The 25013-nt window shown below is 36.4% G+C and overlaps 1 pseudogene; it reads left to right on the forward strand.

Annotated features, from left to right (window-relative positions):
* LOC113120478 (kelch-like protein 29) overlaps positions 1-25013 on the forward strand; it is a 255212-nt pseudogene that overhangs the window by 169177 nt on the left and 61022 nt on the right.

The following is a 25013-nucleotide window of genomic DNA, read 5'->3' on the forward strand; positions in this document are numbered from 1 at the left end:
AAAGCAAATTCCCTGGCCGCTAAAGCATGGCGCTTCTCAGAAACATGGACAGAAAGCATTTTCCCGGCATTATCATTGCTCAATTTGAATGCATCTGTTGAAATAAGGCAAAGCATAGGTGTGAAATATGCTTGCTTGGACATATTTTATGATGCAGACGCTGGAGTCAGCACTATGTTTGTACTGAGCTCTATGATGTGTAACAGTACATGAAATGAAAGGCAACGATGTGCAGATTCCAAAGTCTTGTTGGCTAAAGCGTAATAAAATAACTCATGTAGTAAATGGACATGATGGTGTGACGGATTTAAAAGGATTCTCTATATTTTAAGGCACGGCTGTTTTGCATTTGTTTTATTCAGACCATGTGATGTGTTGTGTCATTTCAGTACTCTTGTGCTGTGCTGAATATCGTTTGCCTAATTTGTTGTTTACAGTCATTTTAAAAGTTGCTTGTAAATCTCTCATTATGCTATATTGTTGCAAAATCATATTTTCTTTCAATTAGGACACGTTTTGTATTTCTTTTTGAAACTGGTTTTTTGCAGTCCTCATTGATCAGAGCCAAACACCTCCGTTTTTGAGTGAAAAGTGTAATTTTCTGATCATTTCACTCAAAAAACGGAGGTCTCAAAAAATCTGTGAGACATTTGATCAATCAGCTCTGAAAAGGAACACAAAACCTGTTCTGAAATTTTCTAAAGTGAAAGAAAATGCTGCTAAAAAGATTGAATCCAGTATTAGTTAATAACATAATATAATGAGACATTTTTAAGCATTGTTTTAGGCTCGTCTTTTTTTAATTGTAAGCCACAAGTTATTGAGGTAGAAAAGTACAAAAATTATAATATATATATATATATATATATATATTATTACCAAAAGATTGTGTGATCGATGCCAGTAAGTTTGGTAAATTTAGTAATACATTTGTAAAATTTGGTCATATTAAACAGTATTTTCAGGGAAAAGAAAATCCTGTGTGGGGTCAGAATGATCCAAACGTGTCCATTACTGTTAGCAGATATGATTCAATAAAAGACATGATCTTAAAATTTAGTTCTCAGATATCATCTCAAAATACTGTTCACTGTTAATATTGCAAATACTTTCTTATCTGATCCTTTTTGGTGTATGCGCTCTCACACACACATCTGAGTGTGACTCATGCAGTACAGTGCAGTGGATATAGAATATATTCAGTATATTTGTAATATTATGTGGGAGCCCAAGGGTTTTGAAAAGGTCGTAGTTCATATGGATGTCTTCGATTTTCCTCCATATGAATAAAGTGTAAGCAGGCTGTAGCTGTAAAATGGTCAAAAGAATATGTTGAGCATTCCCCCGCTAAAATGCTAATCTAATATCTTTATTAGAAATTATGAGAATGATATATTTATTTATTTCTCTATTGCTCTATTGTTGCAAAGCAATAAGATTCAATTGTGAGAGCAAGATTAGAAGTAATTAGAAGCGCCATGGTTTCAATCGCGCTGATCTCCAAAGAAGGTTTTGTTTTGGGCAGACCCAGGGGTCACCAGTAAATGATTTCACAACACACAGTTGTTCTCTGAGATTTAATGGAGTTCAAATTAAGCACTGGCATGAGATCTTGATATCTGTGCCACTTGCTGAAAATGTTGATTGAAAATTCAATGTTTTATTTTTTTATTAGACAATAATTACATGTATGTAAATATATACAAATGATTCTTTTCTAGATCTAAAAAAAATGCTTAAATATTTCTCCATGCATATATGCATTTATTTGAAATTGCCTTTATTTTTATTAATTGTTTGTTTGTTTGTAACAGTGAAAAACTGTTACTGTATGGTGACTTGTTTCTGTTATGGGGTTAAAAATAACTACATAAATAACTGTATATTATATTACTTTATATCTTTATATATTCATTCTGAGTTTATAGCTTGCAATCCTGGCTCTTTTTTTGACTGAATTTTGAGATCATGAGATTAAAATAATCCAAATAGACCTAGCTTTTTAATTTGGTCTTCTATTTTACTCTCTATACTGCACTGTTTTACATTATTGGTTATGTTATGTTGTTTTTTGTTGTTTTATGTATAACAAATGTAATATATTGTGTAAAGTTAAAAACTACTGTTTCCTGTTGATATGTTTGGTTAATTGCTCTAAATTAACATTATAATGTGACAGCACTATAGTTTTGTTTTGAAAAGTATTTACAGTAGGTTAACACATTTAAAACATCATATGCTGTAGAAAACTAGTTTAAAATATTGCTGTATTTTGGTGGTTAATTCACATTTTGGATCAAACTTTAAATCAATGTAAATGATAGAAACGTTTGAAACATTTGGTGGACATTTTTGTAAAATAATCGCACAATATCCCTGCACCAGAATTGACATTAACTGAGGAAAATGCTTTGAATAAAAAAAAAATAAAAAAAACATGCAGTGTTCAAAATCATTTTATTTATTAAATTTAGAATAAATGCTTGGCTGAAAATAGGATTCTACGTTGTTGTTGTTTTTTTTTAATCTATTGTCTCCATAAACCTTTTCTGGAGACATTTGAAAGTGACTAAATTGAAGGGAGGTGCTGATGTTCTGGCAAGCATGCCGTTTTTATTGTTTACATTTTTTTATATATTTATTTTTTTAAACTTCCTTTCTGGCATAATGTGACAAGTACACAAGAAACGCAAGTGGTTTCTTCCAAAGCATAATGTGTCGGTGGATTATATATATATCTTTTTTTTCAGCAACAAGGGAAGGAAAAAGGATTGAGAGAGAATTAGCATACTGTACTCCTACTGCTTTGTTCTGAACCGAGATGCAAACATATTCAACACTGAACCTAAGGACCAGCCCATCAAATATGATTTAACACTTTAAACTGATCTGGGTTTCTCTGTGTGTGTGTGTGTGTGTACATTGGTAAGTTGTGGCCATGTGCCGAAAATAATTGCTTATTCCATGAGCTAATTGCTGCGATTAATTCAGTTAATGAGTTCCTGAATTAGTCAGATAAATGCATTTGCTTGTGCTCGAGTGTGTGTGTGTGTGTGTGTGTGTGTCCATGCTTTGCTTGTCAATTATGAATTTTCGTCACGATTAGCCTCTCCCTCAACCAAGATGAATCTGTATTGGAACATAGCATTGCCTTGTAAACCAGTTTATTTTTAATTTACAGGGTGCTCAACCAAAAGAGGGCCAAGAGCACTAATGAGAAATATATGCACACTTTAAGATGTTTTATTTGGAGTTCTCATGTCACACATCTTCACATTTGCAAGCTAATCCGTTCATTCTCGATTCACTTACATTATTAAGCTGTTTTTGACATATGATTAAATGCATGTTTTTTGCTTGTGTAAAAGGATTTTTATAGTAGTTTTCCTATTTTTGAAAACTTCTTCAAACTGCTTCATCTATGTTTAAACATTTATCACCTATCCTGGAGTAAAGAGCCTTGATCAACATTGTAGTGGATTTTTCTGTCATTGGAGAGGATGATCTTTGGGAGTGATGGTAAAGACATTTCTCACTTTTTTGATGATGGAGAAAACTTGGGCTTGTTTATGTTGCTCATGTTAGTAAGTGCCGAAGACTGTGGAATTAACCATTTAAAAAAGAAAACGAACAAAAAAAGATGGATTGCTACTTAATTTTATTTTAATATATTAATTAAATATTTGTAATGTTATTCGGGGGTGAACATTTATTTGTATTAATTTATAAAATAATATCTGTCTATATAATTAATTTTTATAATTATTATAGTTTTTTTTGCTAAATAGACTAGGATGGAATAAATAGAATGTAATGGCCCTGACTGTAACACTTTATATATAAATTAAAATAATATATATATTAAAAATAATTATTAATACAAATGTAAAATACAGGAAAGTAGATTTTAGTTTTATTTAATTTAATTATAATTTTTTTAAAAATAATGTTTTAATATATATTTTTTCAATTCTGAGTGGATACACCAAAAGTAAAGATATTCTGGAAAAGTTTATATTTCTTTCTCTTTGATATTATGCAAACCCTTTAAAAAATTAAACACAAAATTTAGACTTAAAATGCCTTATTTATTTATTTATTTATTTATTTCGGAGGACAGAGAAAGGCTACTTATTAAAGAGCCATCCATTCGTACAATATGAATATATCACAAAAGTTAATCAGTCACCAACATGAAGTGAAAATGAAGGCATGAGTATTTTGAGAGTACTCATGAGCTCCCAGTGAGGAACACATGGCCGTGCTGTGTAGTACAGTCATCACTAACTGTGTTTTGTCACAATCTATAAAGTTTAATCCAGCAGGAAAAGCAGATCAGCTGTGACTGATGGAAATAACCCCATTTCAATGAGTTGAATCCAAACGAGATTGCAGAAACGCTTTAAATTACCCATCAGGCCTCTTGCATTTGTGGTTTCAGTACTTTTCCAATCTCAGAGATTCTTCTTCTTTTAATATCGGTTGACTAGATAATATTTGACTTAAGTATGTTGAGTGCTTCTATTTATCTGTGAAGACGAAACGTAATAAAATGTGGTTAGAGTTCAGCTAGGAGTCCTGGTTCATGTATTTTATATACTGGATTTTAGCAGAGTATATATATTTATTATGTCCATGGCTGTAGAAGGAGTTTGTCATTATTCTGAGCGGTCAGGGAATATATTTCACATCACAGCTCTGTGATTCAGATAGTAAATCAGATCGTGATCTTTGAACTCGAACTGACAACCCTGCTGCTGCCACAGTAACCTGGATGGATTTTATTGGTGGCTTTTGCCACCTCAGTTCTGTTTTTGTAAGGCCATCTGTGTGTGTGTGTGTGTGTGTGTGTCAGTATGTAGCTTGAAGTGACACTGTGCTGGTCTTGGACTCTGGGTTTTGGAGACGAGAGCACAGACTCCTGACAGGCATCTCCTCCTGTTTAAGACGAGGCCAAGGATCATTTGTCCAGTGAGGCATGCAGCACAGATTCACTGCCTCAGAATCGCTGGTAACATGTCCCTGGATAGTCAACTGGAAAGAAACAGGAGTAATCCACGGAGCTGCTGGAATCTGCTGCTATTCAAAGCTGAAAGAAGAAGGAAAAAGCAAATAGGGATTTTCAAATCTATCTATCACAAGGTTATTTTATTTTATTTTATTTTTGTGTTTGTCTAATTACATTTTACATTGAGTAGGTTAAAACTAGGAATGTCAGTTTAACATGTTAAAGAGCATTTACTTGTTTTTAAGTTTGTATTCGATTATTTTATTTTCTGTAGTTTTTTCCAAGTAAATGTTTAAGTTAGTAAGTTAAAACTACTTAATTTAACATTAATGTAGAGCATTAACATGTTTGTATTTTATTTTATTACATTTTTACTTTATATTATATTATATTTGATTATTTAGTTTTGTTTTTAATCAAATTTTACGTTTAAGTTAAAACCAGCAATTATCACCATGTTTAGAGCATTAATTTTATTTTATTTTTGAATCTTAGCTTTACACATTTAATGATCAATTAGTTAATATGCAATATATGCTTAATAAAACAGCAAATATGTTAAAAATCTTTACACTTTACATTACATTAAAATTTTACCAATGTTATGTGCAAAAATAAAAATAAATGACAGATAGTTTCTCCAGGCTTGCTTTCAGTAGATTGTTCCGCAGTGCTTCATGAATCGTCCTCCCCTCCCTTGCATTCACAAATGGACTCTTCCCCAAATGTTGTTGTTTTTGTCTTATTTGTAATGGTGACACACTTTACTGGCTTCTGATTGGATGTCATTTTTTTATTCACTCCCTCAGTAGCTGCCATAGAAATGGCTCTGACATGCCCTATTACACCGTGGATAACAGGAATAAATGTTTAGCTATTGCTTTTTTTTTTACATACTTTTTATCCTCCTTACACACACCCCCACAGGGAGGCTTGTATCGGTCCGCTGTACCGATGTAACGAGTCAGTCCACGTGTTTAGCAGTTGCCATTTTGGAAAACATGAGCTGCCCAGTGAACCTTAGAATAGCTCAATAATGCATCTGAAAAACTCATCGAAAGGTTGTTGTAGGGCCATTTCATGTCCGTCTTTCCAATGCACTTAAATGGCCATTATATTATTTCCCCCTTTCATCTCGTCCATTCATGGTCTAGTTGAATTGAATTGAAGCGGCTCTGTGTGAGTCTTTGTGTCCGTGAAGCTGTTGCATGTACAGTAAGCTCTCTCTCCCGTCTCGGCCTTGCAGTTAGTCCACTCTCACATGCTGGACTCTTAAAGCCTGAAAAGAAAGACTTCGAGGACCTCTTCTTCTAATACAACACATTCTGTGCTCTCTGCATTTCTAAAAATTAATCACAGACAAAATCAATGTTATCCATTTTGTTTTGGAGACGTATTAAGTTCTAGATCTTTGCTTTGACCTGACCATTTCCAAACTGAATTATTTGCTGCACTTATTATATCAGATCACAGGTCAAAGATTTATTTAGCACATAAAAATACTTTTAAATGTGTGTATTATGAAATGAATGCAATTGATTTTCTAATTAAAAAAATAAAATAATAATTAATATTTTTATTTCAGTGTAGTTTTATTCATATTTTAGCTTTTTTCTATATAAAAAATACATTTTGCATACTTTATAAGCATCTGGAGTACTGAAGAAATTAATAAACATCTAGAAATGAAATGTGGATTGTGGATTAAATGTGAAAAACATATTATTAACATTTTCGCCGATTACTATTTTTGTGGAAACCATGTTACCCTAGCATTTGTTATGAATATGTATTTTATGAATATTATTTTTTTTTTAGCATTGATGCACATTGATCAAAAGTAACATTAAAAACATTTGAGATTTTAATTTAATATAATTACTGTTCTTTTTGTTCATCAATGTTTTCCACAAAAAAAAAAAAAATGCAAGCATTAAATACTGTTTTCAACACTGATAATAATAACCGTTATTAATAACTTAGTGCCAGTGATAATTTATAAGTCAGACAAATAAAATAATTCAAATAAATAAATACATAATAAGAAATGGAAGAAGAAGAATTAATAATAGTCTTATCATTATTAATTCGTTTCTTTTTTGTGGAAACTAATACACTTGTTTTTTATATAAATACTTATTTTATGAATACTTTTATTCACCATAGATGCAAAATAATCTTTTATTATTATTATTATCATCATCTGTTTTAGTTTGATATTTTCTTTCAAAACAATTGTGGTGTATTTATCAAAGCAGTGAACAGACGGGCATCCCAGAGTCTGTGTTTTTCTCCACAGTGCATTATTGGATTATTGAACTTTCTCTGTTTATTTGTGGTTAATGGACTGAAACCTGCTGATTGGCTGTTTAAGTCCACTGAGAGGCCAATCAGGTGAGAGGTGAGAGCAGCACGGCTGATGACCTGCGAGCGAGACATGCCTGACCATGAACCCTATACATTCATGAGACTTTGTTTTTCGTGCTCCATTAGTTTCCTCCTCCCTCCACATGACCGCCGCATGCTACAGGAGACACACACCTTCAGAATGGAGATTTTAGCATTAGTTCAGCACCAACAAAGAAAGTAGGTTACTGTTGCACCATTTTCTGCAAGACAGCCAATTATTTTCCCATTACATGCACAACACACTCTGTAATTTCCAGCGTGTGTTCAAACCATCGAATCACATATAATCATCTCCACTACCTCCGTGTGCCTCTCAGGTTGGGCAGAGGGGCTCAGAATTCACCTGCCATGTGATGTTTGGTGGCCAGTGCTAATGATCGCTGTTCCACGGAGAGCCACACCGTATAATTAGCTTTTCCATCAGCTTTTCTGCCGCGTCCAGCGACCTTGCGGGTGAACCATTGTTTACTGACAACTCTAGGTGGTCCTGTCGAGCTCTTTCACCGTTGTTCTTCGGTGAATTGGGTGTCATGTGCAGAGCTGGAGATTGGAGGTGAAAGCCATGTCATTTAACGCGCATTTCTATTGCAATCCCCATATATACACACACATACATCTTCTAAAATAAAACTTGTGTTATATGGAGCACATGCATTTACATTATTCAAATATATATATTTTTTAATTCTAATCAAAGAACAGCTGTCAGTTCGGCATTGCTAATTAGCAGAGGACGGTTTTAGCACTGCTTTTCATAATACATAATCTATGTTTGTAGCTTAATAAAAAACTATTTTGTGTTTATTTTAATGCACACAAAATCCAGCTATTAATTACATTTTAATAATGATATTTCTTTCTGAATATTGTTACATTTATACTTTTGCTGTTTTACATTGTTTTAGCATTGTTTATTGCTTAAATTGTCCAATAAATACATTTGCAACTTTAGATTTTAGAAAACTTTAGAAAATACTTTAGATTTTTATATCATGAAATGTTTTGCATGTTTAAATTAAATTAAAATTAAATTAAATGTCATATATAATTCACACAGTAAAATATTATGGGTTTTTAAATAGATTTTAAGTGATGCAAAGTCCATTTAGCTGTTTTTTCTTTGTTCATCAATTCAGTTTTAACCGTAAACAACTGTTTTATAAAAAAAATTAATAATGGTTCTATCTCTAAATCTATTTTTTTGTGTGTTTGATAGCACAACAGTTTTTTTTTTTTTGAATTTGTAAAACTAAAAAATCAATTTTGTGAATCATAAGTATTGTATTGTAATCTGTAGTATATATATATATACACACACACATACACAATATGTGCATTTATATAAAAAAACTATTTTATTAGAAATATTGTATTGCAATCTGTGTATAATATATATATATATATATATATATATATATATATATATATATATATATATATATATATTAGGGGTGTAACGGTTCACAAAATTCACGGTTCGGTTCGATACGATACACTGATGTCACGGTTCGGTTCGGTTCGGTTCGATACGTTTTAGATACAGCAAAATGTAAAAACATCTCAACTTTTCAGAATGCCGCAAGCGCACCGCGGGTCATGGGACAAGAACCAACCAATCAGCTTCATCCTTTCCCGTAACAACGTTGAGAGCTCAGCCAAGATGAAGGAACAGCTGATCATAGTTGTATATGGATTGCAATTTTGAAATAAATTCAGTAGCAGAGCTACTGCAAGCGATTTTTAGAGCTGCAAATCCATTTATCCTTCGCTGAAATTTCCGCGTCTCATGGAGAGAGCACGTCATTGTTGCTTAGCAAAGACAGACGCCTCATGAGCGCTTCTGCCCAAGCGCTTTGGAAAGGAGGAGAAAGACGCGCTTAGCGTTTTCCATGCGTTTTTAGGCACGATATGTGAACGGCCCCTAAGGCGCTCGCTCACTCAGCACGCGCTGAAGGCTCGTTGCAAAATGTCTAATGCATTTAACAGACCAGAAATATAAGATCTGGTGTTTGGGTTGGATTCCCTGTAAGCTATAGTGTCTAAATGCTGCAGGGATAGTTTGCTGCGTGCATGTTTCTCCTTTTTTTCGTCTTTTCCCAGATAGTACTGACGCATATATCCCAGATATTCCCGCTGTTTTTTTTTTTGTTTTTTGTTTTTGTAATCCCGCTGGTGTACCCTGTCATGTTGCAGATGCGACATACCGTTGTTTATTTATCCACCACTCTCTTGCCATCACCATTATAGCTTAAAGGGAATCCAAAGTGCACCCAAACACCAGACCTGTTGGTTATTGGAGGATCTTCTCATTTCTAGTCTGTTAAACGCATTGGCTATTTTGCAACGAGCCTTCAGCGTGTACTGAGTGAGCGAGCGCCTGCTGAGTAGCCTAACATAAACATATAAGATGGTGTTTTTTTCTTCGGGAGTGTCAGGGGCGTTGCCTGTTACGTTGTTTGGGTTATTGGGCTACCTTGTTGAACGCATATCATTATATTTCTTTCTCTGTCTTTTTTTTTTTTTTCAAATATAATTAATTACTCCAACGAACCGTTCGGTATACATAATGCGTACCGCGTACCGAACCGAAAGCGTCGTACCGAACGGTTCAATACGAATACGCGTATCGTTACACCCCTAATATATATATATATATATATATGTGCACATAAAAATTGCATTTATATTTGTGTATTTATGCATTTAGTAAATAGCTTAAATTGTCCGATAAATCCCAAGAAATTTGCAAATTTCAGAATGGCTTCATATTATGAAATGTGTTGCATGTCAACTATAATTCAGACTGTAATATACTGTGGGCTTTTAAAAGCTTTTTGGCAATTAAAATTCCATTTAACACATTTATATTTTTTAAATATTTTTATTTATTTATTTATTATTTAGCCTATTGATTCATTCTGAACCGTAAACAACCAGGCCTCAGTGTTGGAGCGTCAGTAAATCAGCTGCTTTCTTTGTCATTTCAGTGTAATTTTAGACGGCCCTGAGATTCATTGTGTTTGGTTTTCTAAAGCTGAAGTGGCCGCTGTGGCTCAAGGCTCTCATTATCGTTCTGTGTGTGTGTGTGTGTGTGTGTGTGTGTGTGTGTGTGTGTGTGTGTGTGTGTTTGTGCGCGCACTGCGTTAATGTAGTTGTTCATTTCTGTGATGTGTTTACAATGCTGTTCCATTTGCTTTAGCGCTGCAGATCAAATTGATTTCTGAAATAGTGCATTGTTTCTAATAATTTGATTCGCTTCTCCCTGCAGTCGGATCTTCACTGTTGTCTTGCGATTTTATGAGTGATTCAGATAGTTAACAGATATAAATGATATTATGTCCATAAACTGTAGAACATGGCTTTGTTTGGTAAAAATGCTTTAAATTGTTTAAATTGATGCTAGCTGTCTTCACGGTCTATATCAGAAACGCTAGGATGAAAACTGAGGTAATTTTCTGTATTCACAGAACGTCTCCACATGCCTTTGTTCCCAAATCTTGACTACATGATGTACTTTGACTAAGTTCTCGCTTTGCCAGATCAAACAAACGGCTTGTATCGGCTGTAAAATCAACCAAGAGACACATTCGCTCAGTATGAGCCGTTATTCATGAAAATTCACAGATTTGGACCATTAGGCTGTGGAAATAAACAGTCGACGGGGCTGGGGAAGTGGCATGAATTAGCCGATGGTGAATCACAATAACACATTGCATAAGGACTTGTGTAACGTGTTGTCAATACAGTGTGTCAAAACGAGGAATATTTTTGAATTGTAACAGCTGAAATATGTTGTAGCTGTCACGGATTGCGAAACAGAAAGCTGCTGTTGCATAAAGAGACAAGATGGCTGTCTGAAGCATTGACCTTACGCTGGCTCTCTGTTGGAGATGCTTTGCGAGGTCTGCTCGTCAGAATCGCTTTATAGATCCTATAGGACTTCTGCCTCGGTATCTGTCTGTTTACATCTGCTGCTTGATTGTGCGTGAATATTCCCATGATTCTGGTAAACATGCATTGCAGGAATATTCATCTGATTTTACTAGCAAATCTCTATATACTCTATATATGTTTTGCACTTGATCTGTATAAACGTTTTACACTTTATTTATTTCATTTCAATCGCTGCTTTTTTATCAATGCAGTGTTTCCCCCCTGCTTGATTTCAAAGCTTTTCTTTTGTTTTTGGTTAATGAAGATCAGAGAGCACAGGTATTTTTTAAGGAATTGAATGCATTGATGAATTGAAAGTGTTTTGCACCGTGTCTGCTGAGGTTTGTCTCTCTCTTTGAAGCTTTCTGTTGGTTTCTGGCCTGTTTTGCTGATATGATGATTTTATGGTCTTAAACTCTCAGCGCCAGTGTTTGCAGTGAATAGAAACTGCATTTATTTGGAACGAAATACCATACGGCTGTATTTAAAATCAAGTTTTCAACATCACATTTGTTTTCCTTTCTTATAATTCACAAAGAGAATTTAAAAAAATCATGCATCCAGGTTGTTGAATAGAAAATGTAATATATTTATAAATTACAAAGAATGATCCAGTTAGGTTTTTGACACACATTAATCATCATTTCTGCTATGTTGTTCTCCTTGTCCTAAAATACAGACAATACAGTTTTCCTATCAAGTATTGTTAAAAAAAAGCCAATGTACCCCAAGGAATATGATAATAAATCAATGGTTTGGGCAGAAAATGTATTTTAAATTTTTGCCAGTATGTGCACACTTATTCTTGCTCATATAGGTCAGTCAGTTCCTATTTGTATTCTTTCTAAAGCTGTGAAATATGGCATTGTGTGTTTGCATCTTCTAATCTGAATCATTTCTGCTTGATGTCTAATGTGAATTGTTTATTCTGCTTCTAATGTGTCCATAAAGTGTTGCATTTTTATTCGATGCCGAATAAATTCTGATTTGATCTATGCCACTGTGGTGATATTTGCCACTGTCTGCTTTTGTTGATGCATCTGTTCCAAAAAAAGCTGAATTCTAAACACGTGTTTGGCATTGTCTGTTTCTTCTTTGTTCTACAGAGATGTTGAAGGAGCTGAACCAGCAGCGCAGAGAGAAAGAGTTTACAGACCTGAAAATTATAGTTGAAGGCAAAGAGTTTGAAGTCCACCAAATGTTCTAGCTTCCTGCAGCTTGTATTTCAAGGACCTGGTGAAAAGGTTTGCCTTCCTCCCTTCCCACCAGCCGTTGATCCAATCTGTTCTTTTTGTAGGGCGCATATTTGTCATTTTTTTTCCCTCCCTCTGTTTCTCTCTTGCAGGTTTGTAGGAAGACTTTGGTTTCTATCACAGGGCCAGCAGCCATTCACCGTTTCGCTCAAATGAATGTATCTAAAATTGGGAAAAAGGTCAACCCTTTTCTTTCTACCTTTTCTTCCCCCCATTTTAGAACACATTAACATTAATTTCCATTTTTGTAAGCAGAGAATGTGTTCCATGATTGAGGGATCTTAAAAAAGAAATCACAATAGGCATTCAAATCATCCCCCTCTAAAATACTATGTTGTGCATTCTGGAAAGTGTGCTCCAAAGCAATGTGCTATCTGTCACTATTTTGACTATGGGATGAGCTTTGTCAGCCATTTTATCAGCAAGCGTATGGTCTTCATAGGGCATAAAAGTTCCCCATTCATATGTTAAACATTCACGGTGGGTGCATTGAATGGTAGGAGCCGCATTCAGAGTCGCAAACAATGAGATGAGCTGAGCAACTTTCTCCCGAATTGCCATTTACTGTATTTACTCTCCACGAGTCTCTACAGTTTTCCAAATTACACTCTTCTACATCCATTGCCAGATCACTTTTTGAGATTTTTCTTATTAAAATATTTTGCGAGTGCTGCTGGATTTATTATGTGTGTGTTCGTGTTTGTGTGTGTGTGTGTGTGTGTGTGTGCTCCCATTTAAATTGTTTACTGTGTGTTTTTGAATCTCATTTCCATTATTTAGTGTGTTTTGAATCTCATTTTCATTGTTGGTGACACTATAAACAACAAGCTACTTTTTTTTAAGAGCCAATGAAATTTTGACTTTTTGACATATTGCAAAATAATTTTAGAATTAATAATTATTGGAGGGTTCGTTGTTTTATTAAAATGGCAAACATAGTTGTAACTACAGCAGCTTTTATTAAAAAAATCTTTGAAGTGCAAGACATCTAATTCATCAATAGTTGAATGTTCATATATATATATATATATATATATATATATATATTCCAGTAAAGCATGAATGCATGATATTTTTTTCTAAAGCTTTTTTTGAAACAACATGGATTACAAAAAGGGTTAATTTATGATGATAATAATCAGAAATGTTTCTTATGCAGAAAATCATCATATTAGAATGATTTCTGAAGGATCATGTGACACTGAAATTTGTATGCTGACAATTCAGCTTTCCATCACAGAAATAAATTCTACAAATCTTAATATATATACAAGTTATACAGTTATTTAAAATTGTAATAATATTTCCCCTTTTTTTGTATTTTATTGCTTTTATTGTATTTTTCATAGACTTTTAAAAAAAACGTACCAACCTCAGACATTTGAATGGACTGTTTGTTTTATTGCTTAAATGTGATACTGTACTATATATAAATACATTTAACTTCAACTGAATTTATGCAATAACACTCAAACAGACCTAATTTATATAACCTAACCCTAACCCTAACAGTATCATTTTTCTGTATTGGACAAAATCTATCCAATCTCATTTGATTAGCTTTCTCAGTCCTTAGATAAAACAGTGTAGAATAAATACAAACAGTTAGCTTAGCACAATTACCTCCAAAATATAGTTACTACAAAAACAGCACTTTTGTGCACATTTGCACTGCTGTCCCAATATTGAGAGATGTAGTTAGTAGCTTGGCTGTTTTTTAAGTGTGTTAGTCCCTAATACTCACTATACATTAGATAGTCCGAGCTGTGAGTGACTGTCCTCAGATGCCCTTTGTTCTTCTTGGCACAGTTGCTAGTTTTTCCCATTCACAATTCATAAGCTTGGTCCGCTGGGCAGGACTCGTCGTCCCTGCACTTTCTGTCTGATTCTATTCCACTGAATGCTGAAAACTGTCGCGCAGGTACTCTGGATAGATGCCAGTCGCCTTACAGAAAAACCTGAGGAGCCAACTCATCAGAACGCTTATAGGGACTCTAGATGACAGGAACTCGCTGCTTAGGGAAAGATACAATTGTCCTCGTAAACATTGGACCTTTGTAGACGCACGCACACAGGATCCGGTTTCCACTGACCTTGTGTTTGACAGAGGACCTTGCGTGATTGTTTGGTGATATCAGACTGAAGGAGACATGTTTTGGCAGGCGATGTGCACAGATTAGTCTCTCCGGCTCTGAAATTCATAGAGGATTTCATTGTTTCACAAAATCACATTCTGCTTTTTGTTGTAGCTCAGCTTAGGGGACCTGCACTGAAAATGTCACTGTTTCTGTAACTTACATACATGAATAGTCAGTGTTTATCAGTGTTTTTGCCATTTCACAGATGCATTTCATCCAAACCATGCTAATGGCAGGAACAATTTCTCTGAAGCACGCTTGGGTTAAGTGCATTGCTTAAGGGCAAAGTAGTAAAAGAGAAGATTTGTGATCTCAGTACGTCTCCAGGATCTGGGTCACCCTCACCTGAACATGAACCCGTCGAGTTTAAAGCCCAGTTCCTTTAGGTCAACATGAAAAAGCATTCGCAAGCCAATTTAAATGCATAATATGGCGTATTTCCAAAGGAAAAAAGGGATTTGTTTGTATTGGCAAAAGATGTTTCTTAATGACGTGTCAATTCAGCTTCCTGTAAGGTGTGGGCAATTCATTTCAAATTCTCAATTTTGTGCAAATCTAGTTTCAGTTGATGTTACATTAGCATGATTTTGGTTGGAAGAATTTTAAATTATATTTACACAATTTAATATAAGCATTGATTGTATCGCATGAGTTCACCATGCCGTTATTTACAGCTTTGAACAATGTTTCCTTTTCTTGGCCTCGTTATTGCCTGAGCCACATGCTATTTTTACACTCGCGCATTAAGCTCATCTGAGGGGTGCAGGAGAGTACATGCCACCTGAAGGATATAATGCACCTCCTAAATGTGCACACACGTTCCCCTCGGCCACGGGGAAAAAAGCCATTACCCTCCCCTTTAGCGTCAGCCGCGTGGAGCGCAGAGACGGATTGCCCTCAGTAATTCCATTTTCCCCTCCGGATTTTCAATAAGTATGCTCTGTGCCACTTTAATTTATGGGTAGTGCAACTGCAGCAAGCGTATGTGCGTAATGTGAAACTTGGCTAGCTTAAAGTAGCTTTGACACCACACTCTGATTTATTTATTTACTTTTTTATTTAAGACCACGCGTTTGTTTTACAGTAGATGTGGCATTACAAGTGCGGGGAAGTAGCAAGGTTTCATTCGGAAAACAGTGGGAGATCATTAATCCCGTGGGATGTGACAGTCGAATTCTATGAAGGCACAATTACCTCCCGCACTAGAGGAAAGTCACTTTCTGGCTGTTTTCGCGCGGAGGGTTGAAGTTTATATACAGTAATGAAGTTCCACAGTGTGCTCCTTCATTCATATTTCATGCTGTAATGGTTCAGTGGCACTATTTTCTCTCCAAACCTTCAAAAAAAGGCTTATTTTTTTTATTTATTCCCTTTTCCCGTCATGCTTTTCGGTCATATCTGTAGATTTTTCGAGAATTGGTATTACGCCGAAAGAGGAGAGAGTGGGGTAAGCGGTGTCCTATTTTACTTGAGTTGTCCTGTAGGCAAGCAGAAATGGGATGAAATGAGGTATAACTAATACTCCTAATTATATTGCGGGATGTTAGCTGTCAGCTGAAATGATCTGTAACCTACACCCAGAGAAATCTGAATCAGATTTCCTCAAAATCAAATCCCAAATCTTGAAGTTTTATTTTGCTGCAAACTTATGCAGGTCTTAAGACTATGTATATAATTGTAAGACATATTATAAAATGATATGTATTTTTAATATAGTTCAAATAGTTATTGTAATTTAATATAATTTTAATATAATTTTAATATAATTTTAATATATTTATATATATATATATATATATATATATATATATATATATATATATATATATATATATATATATATAATAAATATGCAGGTCTTAAAATACAGTTTTTAATATAAAACTGTAAAATGTGTAATAAAATGGTGTATGATATTTTAATAATATTCAGTATGTAGATATATATTATATTTATGTATACTGCACATTTAATATTTTTTATTGTTTAATATATTTGTTTATTTATGAATTATTGGAAGACCAGAATACTTTTTTTTTTTTTGCATAAAATTAATTTTACCTGGCTTATAGAAAAATTATTTTGTGTTTTTTTATTAAGTGAACGTACCCCAGTCCCCTATACCTCAGATGCCAACATAACGCTGTAGCCATTTCTGTCTGGAAACATACGTGAACGAGGATAATTATGGTCAATCAAGCATGCTTTTTTATTTTCATGTTAAACCATGCCTTACTGGCAGTGGACAGAGAAAATGAGCTCCAGATATTTTTAATTTATTTTTCCCGTGTGTGTGTGTGTGTGTTTGAATGTGTTAAGAGTCGACAGTGGCCAGCAGTTTTTTTGGATGTGCCCAGCTAATTTATAATCTCGTTTGCACACACATGCACCATGTGGCCATCTCCCATCATCCTCATGTTGGCTGCTAATGCTGAAAAAATGGCACTTTAAGTGAGAAAAATAATAGATGCTCATTTCTGTAAACACTTTTTCTGCTCTATCTCTCACAGACATGCCGTCTCTCTCTTTCTCTCTCTCTCTCTGCCTGTCTCTCGCTCTCTCCATCTTGCTGAAAAACAACGCTTGCAATCAGCAGCTCCATAAATATGCACCTCTCTCCAAAGCCAGAGTGATTTCCATAATAAAAGTGCTCAGACAAAGCAAATCGCTACTCCAGCCGATTCAGATTGCACTAATTGACCTGGTTGATGAACATGCTTTTGTTTTATTTCTTCCTCTGTCTTTTTCCGTTCTTATTGTCCCCTCCCCCCCCCCCCCCGGCCCCCTTTCTCTTCTTTATCACCTCCATAACTTAACCCAGGACTACATCCCATTCTATTATCTTAAAACCCTACCGCCAAGGCAATTAGAGAGGACAAAAATAACAAACTCTGGCTTTTTTTGCTTTTCAGGAGGGAGTGGCGTTTCTTAATCTTTTCAGCTGTAGTTCCAGGGGCGTAATTGCACATTGTCCTCTTGAGTTGTCCTTCTCCCCCCTCAAGTACTCAATCAGTGGAGACTAATGACACCCTACACACTCCTATGTTCATGCACAGGGCCACAGGGGTCTTTGTTTAGGTTTGGTGGGGGGTCATGGTCCTGAAGAATGGCTGCTGGCTTCCTGTGGCAGAGCTAACGTCCCCTTGCTTCACTTTTTCTTCTCTCTCTCTGACTCTGTGTTCTTCACTCCACCCATCCTCCACATGTCTTCACCGTGTCCTCAGCTCCTCCCGTTTCCTTTAGTCGACTTCAACAGGTCACGTGTGGCGTCATAGTCAATGTTGCCGAAAAGTATTGTGTTAAAACGTTCTCAGACGCGCATTCGAGTAGTTTGTCGTTCACACCCCCATTTCTCAGTCTTGTTTTCTTTCTGTCGGGAAACACAAAAGATCTTCTTCGGCAGAAACTCTGAGCTTGTTTTCAGCGAGGGGCGTTGTTTTGGTCGCAGGGAAAGTGGATGATTTAAACTGCCAAGCTCTGAGAAACTGCTCCATTTGACTGCACTATATTCCAATTCTTCCGAAGACTCACAGTCGTTTTTTTTGAGAGAAACATACCGAAATCTTTTTGTTTACAGATTGTATTTTGCATTGGGATTTGAACTGAATAAGTGCAAATGAGTTTTGAGAGCTCCGGCGGCTACACAAAAGCCATAATGTATGGCTTCACGAGGCTCGGAGTATAGTGTAGTGAGTCGTATGGACTACTTTTCTGCTTTTTAGACCTTTTCGGAGCTTGAGGGTAGAAATCATTATGCGCTTTCTTTGCATGGAAAACAGAGACTCTTTTCTCCTTTTATGTTTAATAAAAAAGAAAACAATTACTGGTTGGAACAACTTAAATGATTCATTTTTAGGAGAACTTTATAAAGTTTTTGGGTTTTGCCTCTAACATTATTTTGCAAGATTTCTAAACACTTTATACATACTCTGTATATTTATGTATATTTTATATATGTATATGTGTCTTTTATTTTATTGTTGTAGTTGACAGTGTGGTACTAAAAAGCTGTTTTTGAAATCATATTTAATGAATTTCATTAAAAAAATGCTTATATTATTAATATTATATTTTATGGTATTATATTATTTGTTAAACAACAAACTAGTCAGTATAGCTATAATGCAAGACATTTCTAAATGCTTTCTATATTTATATACTCTCTGTATTTGTATTGTTGTTTATTTATTACAGACAGTGAGTGTAGCACTTAAAGGCTTGAAGTTGTTTTTGTGATCATATTTTTCCGTCTTAAAACGAATTCATATAATAATAATAATAATTGTCTCAATTTGACATATTTTATTATTATGAAACAACAAAGTAGCTAGTCAGTATAGCTATATAGAGTAAATAGTCTGAGTATTATTGCTTTCTAAAGGCACGGTTCTGTTGGATTTTGGCTAGAGTGAAGTTGTGTTTGATTTTTAAATCTTTAAATCTGTTTTTGTTTTGATACGAGGCAAAATCCAGAAGCTTTGAACACATGGACGTGGGTTTGCAGAAGTAAATAGTCTACTAAAACTTTTTAAATTAAGTCATTAGTACTTGGTATTAGCAGTTTTATTCAGATGCTGTGTCTTAATATGCACCGCATTCAACTGCAGACTAAAATGCCAATTTATCTGTTCAAGAACCATGTAAGAAGGTGAAAATGTGATGAAATGTTTTGCTTTCGAACACACCGGCATCCCCGTCTGCTTGTTTTGACTGCTGTAGCATTAAGACACTTGATGTTTTTCAGCATTGCATCACTTTACAGACATTTTTCACTCGGCGGGATCCATGGGAACGTGTTTTCAGAGTTGCCTGAAACTTAGACAGCTCTCTATTGTGTCTACAAAAAGCCAATTTGTAGAGCAAGGTCGAATACCCAGTGTTTTAATCAATAAATTTGCCGGAAAATATTAGGTCCGGAATGACCGTTTCGGCAGGTGGATCATCACACAGGCCGAGACAAATATCTAGAATCACCTCATTTTCACCTTAATGGCCTTTTCATGTATATCGGCTCTCCGTCTGGTAGCTTGGCACTTATCTGGTGACTGAACACATCAGTGCTATCTTCAGCCCACACTAAAACACAATCAACGGCCGCTTGGCTATTCATTTGACTCCTCCTGCCCTTGACCTTCAGGGGATTCTCGTTCCTCTCGGATCATAAAAGCACAGACGCTGCTGGTTATTCACATTTGCCATCCACCCCTGGGAATGATCATATTTGAAGTGATCGAGACGACTGCATGTGAAAGACATGAGCGTGCAGGTAACTGTGAGAGTCCGTGGATGTGCTCGGGGTGCTGCAGGAATCTTATTAACGTAATGAAACGCTCGCTCCGTGTGGACAGGCAGATTGCGGCGTCAGTCCCCCTCTCCTTCCATGTCTTTCTCCCCCTTGTCATCCTCTCTGTGTGTTTGTGTGCCACCTGCGCCCGTCCTCAAAGCATGCCATGCTCATGTTTCAAATCAAGTGTTTCACTTCTTTCTTTCATTCAGACTGAGTTTAATTTCAGATGCAAGAATCAAACTGTACACAGTCTATGCTTTATGCTTTCCCTGTAGGGTCCTTCTACAAAACGGATGCCTTTTGTGTTTAAAAAAATATATATAATAGAAAAAAGAGAAATGATGCATAAATAGTGCCAAATTTTCCTGTAAATAAGAGACATTCATGTTGAAACACATTCACAAAAATCTAACTTTGCGCAATTTTTTGTGTTTTACTTAACCCATCTTTAAATATGAATGAATGCCCTGTTTCTACTTTTTATATTACATGCACATTTTGATGAAAACAAAATGGAATATATGGCAATAAAAACTAGACTTTTGTCATTAGTCTCTCCGTATATATCTTAACTGTCATGTGCCTTTGTATTTCTTTGTGAAATTTAGTAGAAATTAAAAACTTATTTTTTTTTTCAGTGTAAAATGCTTAAAATAGTATTTGATTTGAACCAAGTACAACATAGTTTAGCCAAGATCCTGCCAAGAAAAATAAAAACGGTTTTAATCAACACATACTAAATTAATACTGACAATTAGAAAACGTTTCAAAGGCAAAAGAAAATGTTAACTTATTAATTGTTTTATTAATTCATTCATATAATTAAAAACTATTAAAATGTAATTAAATAAAAAATATATTAATAAAATATTTTTTTATAAAAGAAGATATATTAAGTATATTGTTAAAATATAAATATAAACAAAATAATTATTACTAATGAAATCATTATTAATACAGACTAGCTAGTAACTAATTATTAATAGTTTAATATTACTATTTAAATTTATAATGAAACAAAATTAGATGTTGAAAATGAATATATATATATATATATATATATATATATATATATTGTGACGAGTCAGCTGCCTCCTCCCTGATTGTCACCGGCACCCCGTCCTAAATCGCCGCCCTTCACCAGGCTCCCGACTGGAGTGGGTGTGTGAGAGGAGGGGCGCTGGACGAGTCAGGGCTGGCGGCGTGTGATGGGGCACACCTGAAGGAAGTGGAGCCTCATTACCGCCGCTGTTTAAAAGCCCAACGCGCCTCTCCTCAGGAGACCGGTCTCTTCCCCGTGCATGCACACTGGTGTCCTCGTGGGTCCAGGAAGGGTGCGTTGAGGGACTCCCGCGCCACCAAGACGTGAGCTGCCGGACCCGCGATCCGGATGGGAGCCGCACCCGTATACACGGCCGACGGGCCAGGATGCCGGGCCGTCCATCCCCTACCAGCGCCGCGGCCAATGAGAGAGACGCGGCCGCTAGGAGAAGCCGCCGCCCCTCGCGCCCCGGACCTAGGAGGGGAGCGCGTGCGGCCGCCGGACTCCGCCCCTTGCCTGGACCCTTCCTTGATGAACACTGCCCGACCTACACAAATCCCGCAGCACAACGAGGACACCAGATTCCCTGTTATTTTGGACACTTTCCCCCTTTTGGCCACTTTTATTCCCTTTGTTTTATGATTTCTGTTAATAAAAGCCTCTCCGAGGCCTGACGCCACGCCCACTGTGTCTGTCTTGTGCTCCTCCCGTGACACTGGTGGAGAATGCGGGCAGACGGAGCCTAGACAGCGCAGTTGGGAAACGTCTGGTGACGTCACCCCCTCTCGCTTGCAAACGTTCGTGAGAACCCAGACTGGGACGGAGGAAAACTGGGGACAGCCTCCCAGCCACACAAGGGGTAAGTGACTTTTCCATTGTCATTTTACCCTGTGGTTGGTTGAGGCTGTCACTAAAACCCGGTTTCTCTGTCCCTGTTCTGGTGCGCTGCGAGAGGGAGGACCGCCCGGAGAGGAAACCCCGCCCACTCCGACCGTTTGGAGCCTGGTTGAGGATGGTAGCACTCCCGTGTGGGTGGCGCCCTGGGGACGGGGATGTCGCTTGGGAGGGGGAATGTGACGAGTCAGCTGCCTCCTCCCTGATTGTCACCGGCACCCCGTCCTAAATCGCCGCCCTTCACCAGGCTCCCGACTGGAGTGGGTGTGTGAGAGGAGGGGCGCTGGACGAGTCAGGGCTGGCGGCGTGTGATGGGGCACACCTGAAGGAAGTGGAGCCTCATTACCGCCGCTGTTTAAAAGCCCAACGCGCCTCTCCTCAGGAGACCGGTCTCTTCCCCGTGCATGCACACTGGTGTCCTCGTGGGTCCAGGAAGGGTGCGTTGAGGGACTCCCGCGCCACCAAGACGTGAGCTGCCGGACCCGCGATCCGGATGGGAGCCGCACCCGTATACACGGCCGACGGGCCAGGATGCCGGGCCGTCCATCCCCTACCAGCGCCGCGGCCAACGAGAGAGACGCGGCCGCTAGGAGAAGCCGCCGCCCCTCGCGCCCCGGACCTAGGAGGGGGAGCGCGTGCGGCCGCCGGACTCCGCCCCTTGCCTGGACCCTTCCTCAATGAACACTGCCCAACCTACACAAGCCCTGCAGCACGACGAGGACACCAGATCCCCTGTTATTTTGGACACTTTCCCCCTTTGGCCACTTTTATTCCCTGTTATTTTATGATTTCTGTTAATAAAAGCCTCTCCGAGGCCTGACGCCACGCCCACTGTGTCTGTCTTGTGCTCCTCCCGTGACAATATATATATATATATATATATATATATATATATATATATATATATATATATATATATATATATATATATAAATTAAATAAGTAAAGAAACAAATAAATAAATAGGTCCTCTTGTAACTTAAGTTCAATCCTCTTTTGAATAAGTTTATCTTATGCTTTTGTTTTTTTATTAAAAAGGGTCCATCTTATATGTCATATGTCAAGCTCAAATAAATTTAAATGTATTCATTTTCCTTCAGATGGCAAAATTTTATTAACTTTTAAACGCATTATAATGTTTATAAATCGTTCAGAAATTGCTTTTAAAAAGGCAGCCGTTTGATAGAGCCATCCAGTAATGGATTCTGGATGTATTTGAAGCATGATGTGGTCGTAAGACTTTCCCTGTGGTCATGAGCTCTGTGTGTGTGTGGTCAGGTCATCGAGAGAGACGGGCTGTGGAGAGAAGCTGGAGCTGAAGATGACTAACATCGGTGCAGATGTGCTGGAGCTGCTGCTGGAGTTCGTCTACACCGGCTCGCTGGTCATCCACTCGGCCAACGCCAAAACCCTGCTGGAGGCCGCCAACAAGTTTCAGTTCAACACCTTCTGCAAAGTCTGCGTGTCTTTCTTAGGTACGGAACTCAAAAGATCCCAGCATCCATCAGATGGAGTCATGTACAAGCTCATTTGTATAAAGGTCAGAGAGACATTACATTAAAACGTCACAATCTGATCCAGCACTGATTATTCAGCTCAATACCAGATATAGAGGAGGTTCAGATGACCAGCAGAGTGAGGAGAAGTTCTTCAACTATGAACACTTTTGTACCTGACAAAACTACAAATGAAAGTAGTGAGAGTAAACAACTCTCTATTTACTAGCAACTAGCAATTTATAGACTCCTTTGTCTTGCTAAAGCTAATTTCATAGATGTTTATTTATCAGCTTTTCAGTCTTTTGAAATAATGATTTTGACAGTCTTTTGAATAACGACTTTCACTTTTTTTTTTTTTTTTTTTTTCTTGATTTTCCCTTCTTCTTATTTCTTAAGCTCTTCCATCATATGTTTGTCAAAACAAAACGTACACTACTATTCAACATGCAAGGCTCAGGGAGATTTATTTTAAAAGGAAATTCATATTTGTATTCAGCTTGGACACATTAAATAGATCAAAAGTAAAGACATTTATATAATGTTACATAACATTTCTATTTCACATAAATATTGTGCTTTTGAACTTTATATTAATCAAAGAATCTTAAAAGATAAGGTTTCTACAAAAATATGAAGCAGCACAACTGTTTTCAACATTGATAATAAACGTTTCTTGAACAGCAAATCAGTTTATTAGAAAGATTTCTGAAGATTTCTGAATTCAGTAATGATGCTGAAAATTGCTTTGAAAACGAGAAAATAAAATACATTTTAATATATATTCAAATAGAAAACATTTTTGAAACTGTAAAAAATATTTCAAAATATTACTGTTTTAACTGTATTTTATATAAAAAAATAAATGCAGTCAGAGAGAGCATTATAGACTACTTTAAACTTTTTTTTTTTTTTTTTTTTTTTACCACCTACCATACTCAAACTTTCGAAAAAATAATTTTGTTGTTTGACCCTTGCCCCAATCTTAAAAAACGCAACTGTATTTGAAGGCTGGGACAAGGTTGAAACAAAAAAATCCTTGCATAAAAAGGCATGTAAAAATAATTAAATAATATTAAACCGCAAAAATAAATGATGAAGGCATAGTAAACAAAAACTAAAACATATTTAATGTGACCTTCATTGTAATAAACAGAACAGCTCTTACTTGAAGAATCAGTCATATATAATGCTGGTGGAACATCTCAGAAAGCTCCAGCGATATATTATTTGATAATATCAAAAAGTCATTCTGCTGAGGTTTGTGATACCATTGATATTCTATATGCACCGAGAATGTGGACGAAGTCAAACTTCTGGTTTAAAAGGTCAGTAAAGATATACCACCAAAAGCTATTGATTTGTTTCTTTCTAGTATTGCCAGTAGTGCCTTGCAGTCCCTGTAAGACCCCAACAAATGAAAGTCAGTGTAATGCATTCAGAAACATCAGGTTGAGGATTGGTTTGTGCCTTTGGGCAAAAAATCTGATTGCATGTCAAAGTTGCAAAGTACAAAACAATTGATTAAGTCCGGTGAGGGTGTGTAGGAATGA

This window comes from Carassius auratus, chromosome 20 (assembly GCF_003368295.1).
Source record: "Carassius auratus strain Wakin chromosome 20, ASM336829v1, whole genome shotgun sequence".
Taxonomy (NCBI): Eukaryota; Metazoa; Chordata; class Actinopteri; order Cypriniformes; family Cyprinidae; genus Carassius; species Carassius auratus.